Genomic DNA, 6937 nt, shown 5'->3' with positions numbered 1-6937 from the left:
TGTCTAACAATGTCAGAGTAGATTTTTTCCAGTTGCTATGTCAGGGTGTGACAGGTTGGATCTTGGCAGTATTTGTGCAGAGATAGGTGTATCCCATGGAATCTGAAAGTTCTCTCCAACTCCTAGGCACCATCCCTGACAAATCAGGAAAGTTTAATTATGAGAAGATGCATAATTGAAAAGAGCAATAAAGAATGAAGAAGGGGTGGGAAGCAAGGAATAAATTATATAAAGTTCAATCAGGAGCCATCTAGGAAACCTAGCTTCATGATCAGCAACTCCAGAAAGAACCAACTCAGGAGTCACTATATGGTCCTTTTTCCTATTGGCCAGGGTGTGTTTGGCACTGTGAATCTCATCTGCTACAGAAAAACTCATGACATGGTGACCATAAAAACTGTAGAGATCATCACGAAGCACATCAGGCAGATCCTGTCAGAAACATCCACATTGGGTACACTACACCATTGTAACATCATTGCCACCTTCACGTTGGGGTAACATCAAATCGGTCCATCTAGTTACTGAGTGTGCTCCAGGAGGAAACTTCTTTGACCTGATAATGGAGGATGGCCCACTACAGGAGGAAGAGACAAAGAAAATATTTGGGCAGATAGTGTCAGCCATAAAGTACTCCCACAGCCTTGACATTGTACATCAAGTCATGAAACCTCAGCATATCTTCAGAGATGCAGAGGGTAATGTGAAGATGATAGACATTAGCCTATCCACCAAGCCCAGACCTGGCACATTACTGAAAGAGCAGTGTGGAACACAGGCCTTTTATATCCCAGAGCTTGTACTACGGGAGCCATACAATGGTGAGGCAGCAGATGTGTGAAGTCTTGGTGTGCTACTCTCATTTATCACCAGTGGGTACCACCCTTTTAGAGGAAGCATGCCTAAAGGGATAGAGGAAAACATTGCCACAGGGACCTATGACATTCCAAGTCACATCTCTGGGCACCTTGAAAACCTAATTCAGCAAATGCTCAGTTTCCCCAGAGACTAGGCCTTCCATTGAAGACATTGAGAAACATCCATTCTCATAACATTTCATGTGAATATCTCACCTGACACCTACCCAGATTCCAGTAGTATAGAATTCTTTGTGGCATGGGATTTAAAACCAATAAGATCTCAGAATCCCAAAGCAAACATATGATAAATTGTTGGGGGCATACATGATTTTAAAAGAGCAGGCATGGGAGAGGCTTGAGTATGGATCTACCACTTCAGTTAAGCTTGTGGATCCCTGCCCTCCACCATCCCATTACCAGCACATCCCTCTATCTCTGGTCTTCCACTAAAGAAAAGGGCCAGTGAGCCCAGCTTTGGCCTCCTCTACATTCAGCCATCAGGAGAGCATAGCACTGTTGCCCTGACACTCTGAGGACACAAGGTAGCAAGCCATGCTTCCATGCCCGACATTGCTTTACATTGTCCCAAGAAGAAGAGCAGAGATACTGCTTGTGCCCTCCATTCTGGAGCTGTGGATGCCCCATGTGTCTCCAGCAGCATATCAGAAGAGGGAATTCCCCTGCCACCTGAGGTAGACTGACAGTGAAACCTCATCATCCCCTCAGAATATTGGGTACTTCAAGAGGCTATGCAAGAGAATCAGGGTTTGCCTATCAAGACTCTGTTGTTTCCTGAGGGCTCCAAAGACAAAAACCCACTTATATCTTCCAAGAAACGGCTCCACTGAAAGAGAATAGAGGCCAAACCCAATCAATAGGTAAACTGTTGTGGTCTGAATTTTATTTTCTCTATCTTTATTCATGTCTTTTCATAGGTAAAATCAAAATGTATACATTTCTGGGTTCTCATGGGGTGGTCAGTTGTATTTCTACCCCATCTGGATTAAAGTCTGCTACTTGGCATACTACCTCAAGAAGAAATCCCGCTGGACCAAGCCTAGGTGGTATCTGATGCAAATAAACAGCAGTAATCAGCTAGAGACTGTGGGTATAGCCAGGGCGAAATGGCGACTTGTACAGCTGTTGTCAGTTGGGAACAAGTTTATAGAGACCCTTGACATAGTGACCTAGTGCCTGTCAGAGTGACCATGGTCAAAGCAACAAAGTACCACCTCAATGGCTCCCTACAATTCTATTGGACAGGCAGTGTGTGCTGAGCCCTGTGAAGTCTGAGATCGCTGCTTGGGTGGCTTCATGGGAAGCTGAGGTAGACACCTAGTTCCTGTGCATCCTGGATGCTCTTTCTAGAGGAGATGGTTGCAGTGTCACCAGAATCTCCACAGTGGCATTCAGAGCCTGGTCATATAGCACCATGCTGGTCTTTTAAGTCACCTCCTATCCAGTACAGACTAGCTGGCAGAGAATCATCACTGCCACCAGGCTCAAGGCAACAAACCCTCACACTGACTGTCCCGGGAAAGTAACTACTGGCCTTCTTGGCTATCCTTTTCTCCCATCATTTGACCTGCTACCAACAAGGAGAAATCTGCTCCCTGTGAGGCCTGCAGAGGCCTGCTCAAGAGCAAGCAAGGAGCAGTGATCCAAAGTTTTCTTCCACAGCTCTGTTCTTTAAGGTTTATGTATGCATTCAGCACATGTGCAGTCTTGGGCAGCTCCTGTGCAGGCACAGGACATCCTGTGTGACACCATGTCAACATCCCACCCTTGTGCATATGTAGGATGTGCCTTCATGGCCTCTCATACTAACCAAGATCCCTTAGGTATCACTCTAAATTAAAACTCAAGCAGCCTCTGAACTAGCCATCTTCCTAAGAGACCACCCTGGATGGCTTGTTACATTCTATGCAGCTGACAGCAGGAGGCTTAGGGGACATAGGAATTGTGAGAGCTCCAGGTGCCTCCAGGATTTGATCCAGCACCAAGTACCAGGAGTGTTCAAGCCCTGGACTTTGGAGCCTTCTCTGTACAGTGACAGTGTAGTTAGTCTTTGTACTTGGCTGAAGGACCACACACAGAGGTTCAAGGATCACAGACAGTCAGAGTACTGGCAACATGAAGATCAGTCAGCCTGTGTGGCCTGCTTTTCTGTGAAAGTGGGAGCAGTCACAGCAACACAACTGGTCCTTGTTTCTCTCCTTTAACCTATTCCTTCTATCTCTGATCATGATGAAGACATGCCCTTCCAATAGTCAGAATTGAATCCTGTACCATAACTCAGGGGATACAGTTGAAGAGAAGAACTGGACCTCTCTTTTCTACATGTCTGTATGGACTTTCAGGATGGACAGTCTCTGGAAGATCCTGTGTCAGCTGCAGGATGTCCTGGGAGGCTGTGATGTCCACATTTATGGCAGAAGCACTTGAGCTTGACACTGCTCTCAACACTCATATGATGATTCCCCTGTCTCCATATGAACACACACAGCCTGCCACAACAGTGTGCACTATGAGAACACTAAAGACAAGAGGGCTATGACAGTAGGATGCTGGATGCAACAAGATTGAGACACCTTGTAAAGCTGACAAAAGAAGCTCAGGCCTCAAATGAGGTGGACTTCAAGTGTGAGAGCTGAGTGTTACTCGTGGATTTGAGTAAACACCAACACCCAGGAATCCAGGATACTTGGTTGGTGAATGCTTCTGTCCACAGTGGGACAATAATAAGTCATGGGATGCACTCACTCTGTGAAGATGCACAGAAAACAAAATAGTTTTGTCTCTCTGGACCTAAGGGCTCAAATGAGCAAAACAGGATCATGGGCATCTTCATTTGGGAAAGGGGATGAGGATGGGGACAGACAATGTATATATCCTGACTACTTGAAAGTCATGCTGTTTTAGAGGGAATCTCAGATGCTTGAATCATTGTGAAAAATGCTGTCTGCCAGTGCCAGAATCCTCCTGAGAGTAGAATTATAGAAGGCTGAGGGCATGCATATATCCTGACCTCTTGAAGGTCACCCAATTTGCCAGAGAATGTCTAAGGCCTTAATCACTGTGAAACATGCTGTCTTCCAGTACCAGAGTCCTTCCTGAGAGCAAAATACACCACCAAACCACGAGAACCCTAAAGTAATGATGAGGAAGGTGACAGGTGTTCTGGTGTCCTATAACACCAACAGGAGCCCTGAGGCTCACCTCCTCCTGTACTCAAAGGTAGCCCACATTGGTGCAGATCACTCCGGGGCAACTGTCACTTTCCCAGAATTCCTGCAGACAGGAAAGTTAAGGAGGCCTCTTCTTCCCTGCTGTCTTGGTCTTCTCAGGAAGCTTGAAAACTTAAGTCCTTGAAGATTTTTTTAACCTTCCCTGAACTCTCTGCTAATCCAGAGTTCCAGGACTCTCCAAGTCTTAGGAATGAGAAGACCACAGACATTTCCAACTCTGATCCTCTATAACCAAGCGTCCAGTTCTCAAAAGCAGAGTGGACTGAGATTTCAGAGGCCTCTCCATGAATGCTGTCCATAATCACGCTCTGGGGGAGTTCAGTGTGGGAGAATGTGCATTACCTTTGATGGAGTCTGGGGTTTGGGTAATGAAGTGTGCCCTCATCAGGGCCAGAAGACACATGAGGAGTGCTAGAGTAGATACAGAAGACATGGTGTCAAGATGTGGAGCCCAAGGCCATGGGAGGCTACTGAGAAATCTAACGCCTGTATGAGTGAACATGGACATGAACAGGGTGGGTGGACATGGTCCCCTTCACTGCAGGCTGCAGTGTGGTCACCATTTCCTACAGAAGCTCATATTCTGGTAGACTATCCTCAAAAAGGCTACTCTGCCCCTCAAGCTCATGTGATAATTGCCATGTCTCAATAGAGGCACACCAAGCCTGGTCTTACAAGATGCTATGGTCAGTGAGGTGACTATAAAGAAAGGAGGACTGTGACAGTGAGAGGCAGCATGCAAAACTGATGGGAGGCCAAGCTGTGCCTGGAAGCTACATGGTGCAACCTCTGATCCTCTCTTCAGACCTTCATTCTATGCAGGTATCTTCCTAGTGACAGCCCTGTCACCTGTCACCTGTCACCAAAAGACATCAACCTCTCCCTGACTCACTCTCGGCATCACTTCTCAGTCTTGAGACTTGAAGGGCCTAGAGGAGGGCCTCTACAGATCAGTCAGTGGGTGTCTCCATGACAACTGTCACTGAATTTCCTTAGGATTGTGCTTTCTGGGATGTCTGACAGAGGTGGACTCCCAGTTCTTGCCCTGTAGCCTTTTCTCACTTCCTCATCTGTACCTGCTCCCTCCAACGGTAGCACCATGGAAGCCATTCTTCCCTTCAGAGGGCTGACTTCATTCTTATCCACAAGGAGTTAGGGTGAAGATTGGCTCTGAGATGTCACCCCAGCTTCCAGAATGTCTTGGTGAAGTGGTGTCATCTGTGCTTTAGTCAGTTGCCATTCTATAAGCATAGTGATGTGCAAAGTCCTCACTATGAGGATCCCAGGATCATTGGTGTGATGGACAAGCTCTGCACATGGAGCTGACACTCTGGCAGAGGCCAGGCATTCAGGAAGACAAAGATGGTGAGGTAAGTCCACATCAAAACAGGTAAAGATGTAGTGAAAGTGAGAGTTTCCATCCTAGTACAGGTTGTTGGGAAACACACTCCCTGAGAAGAACATCTCTGCTGGGATGAGCCTGGGCAAAAAGAAGGCATGAGACAGAGGGCCACAAGAGCAGCCATGGGACTCACTGTAAATGACTTGACCTGAGGAGTGCCTGTGACAGTGGGAATTTTATGGACACCCTAAAGGAAATTTATTGTAATTCATCTTTTGGTGAACTGGTATTCTCCACTCAGATCTCAGGCCTTGGGCATGTTGGGTGTTGCAATATACCAAAGTGCTGAGGGTATACTCCTCTTATGATGGTGATGGGAATGTCAGAAGATGAGACCATCCTGATAGAGGGACAATTTTAGAATCTCAGAAACAAGAGGCCATGTTTCAGCATGGGGCTCCACCACTTATAACACATGCATTTTGAGTTTCTAAGCAGGTAATAAGTGCAGATGAAAACTGTCACCATGAGTATTCCTGGACCTGGGTTTTTCCTCAGCAATTTAACATGCTTTCTCTCCCATGCAACTACTCAGTCTCCTTGGGCACAAATCCTGTCACTGTCCAGGATTTTTCTTTTCTGTGAAAATAAGACACTGAGTGGCACTGGTAGGAGGAGCTACCTGAATCCTCTGTTCTCTGACCTTCGGTCACTGTTGTCTCTTCAGCAGGGATGCTGCTCACTAATTTTCTCTCAGTTGAATGCTGGCACCAGGGAAGCAAGGAGAATATCAGAGGCTTGTCTCTTAATATGATTGATACTTCCTGGAAGGTCATTAGTGGAGGGATGTGCAGGGTCTCTGAAAAGTCCTCTTTGCTGTCATCTGACACATGGCATGCACTGATCAAGGTCCCTCTGACCCTTGACAGAACTCAGTGAAGGCAATTTGTACATTATGACTGGAGATCGGACATTCAGAGGGAGTGAGGCAGTGTGCTCCTAGTCCCACTGAGCATGAATTAGGACATACAGTCTGATAACTTTTACTGAAGAAGGGAATCACCAGATATCTTCCACTGTTGCCCCTGGATTGTTTTAGAATCAATGGAATTTTCTGAAACAAACCCTTTTTAATTTTCTTTCCACCATAGTGACTTGACCCTTCCAGGCTATACTGCATTCCAATAGTGAAGCCAATGCACATGGGCAAAGCGGCTACTCAAGTCATATCCACAGTTAAGAGCAGAGGGAAAAATGCATGCATGTAAGCCTTCTTTTTTGTGCTCCTTGAGAGCTCTTTATTGCTATTCAATGTGAGATCCAAGCCTAGAGAATGGCACTGCCCAAGCTGTTGTGGCTTCCCATGTCGGTTAAGGTAATCAAATCAGTCCTCTACAGACGTGCTCATGGAAAACTTTATTTAGAGGATTCTTCTGTGAAGACTCTCCTCCAGGTCACTGCTCCTGCACAGCTTGAGGGTTCAAATG

The 6937-nt window shown here is 46.3% G+C and overlaps 1 pseudogene; it reads left to right on the top strand.

The window, feature by feature from the left end:
• Positions 1–267: 267 nt before the first annotated feature.
• Positions 268–1718, top strand: LOC117693257 (putative sperm motility kinase W pseudogene; annotated as a pseudogene).
• The last annotated feature ends 5219 nt before the right edge of the window (positions 1719–6937 follow it).

The sequence above is a fragment of the Arvicanthis niloticus genome, chromosome 21 (genome assembly GCF_011762505.2).
Source record: "Arvicanthis niloticus isolate mArvNil1 chromosome 21, mArvNil1.pat.X, whole genome shotgun sequence".
Classification (NCBI taxonomy): Eukaryota; Metazoa; Chordata; class Mammalia; order Rodentia; family Muridae; genus Arvicanthis; species Arvicanthis niloticus.
The sequence above is the reverse complement of the archived record's forward strand: the minus strand, read 5'-3'. Positions and strand labels throughout refer to the sequence as shown.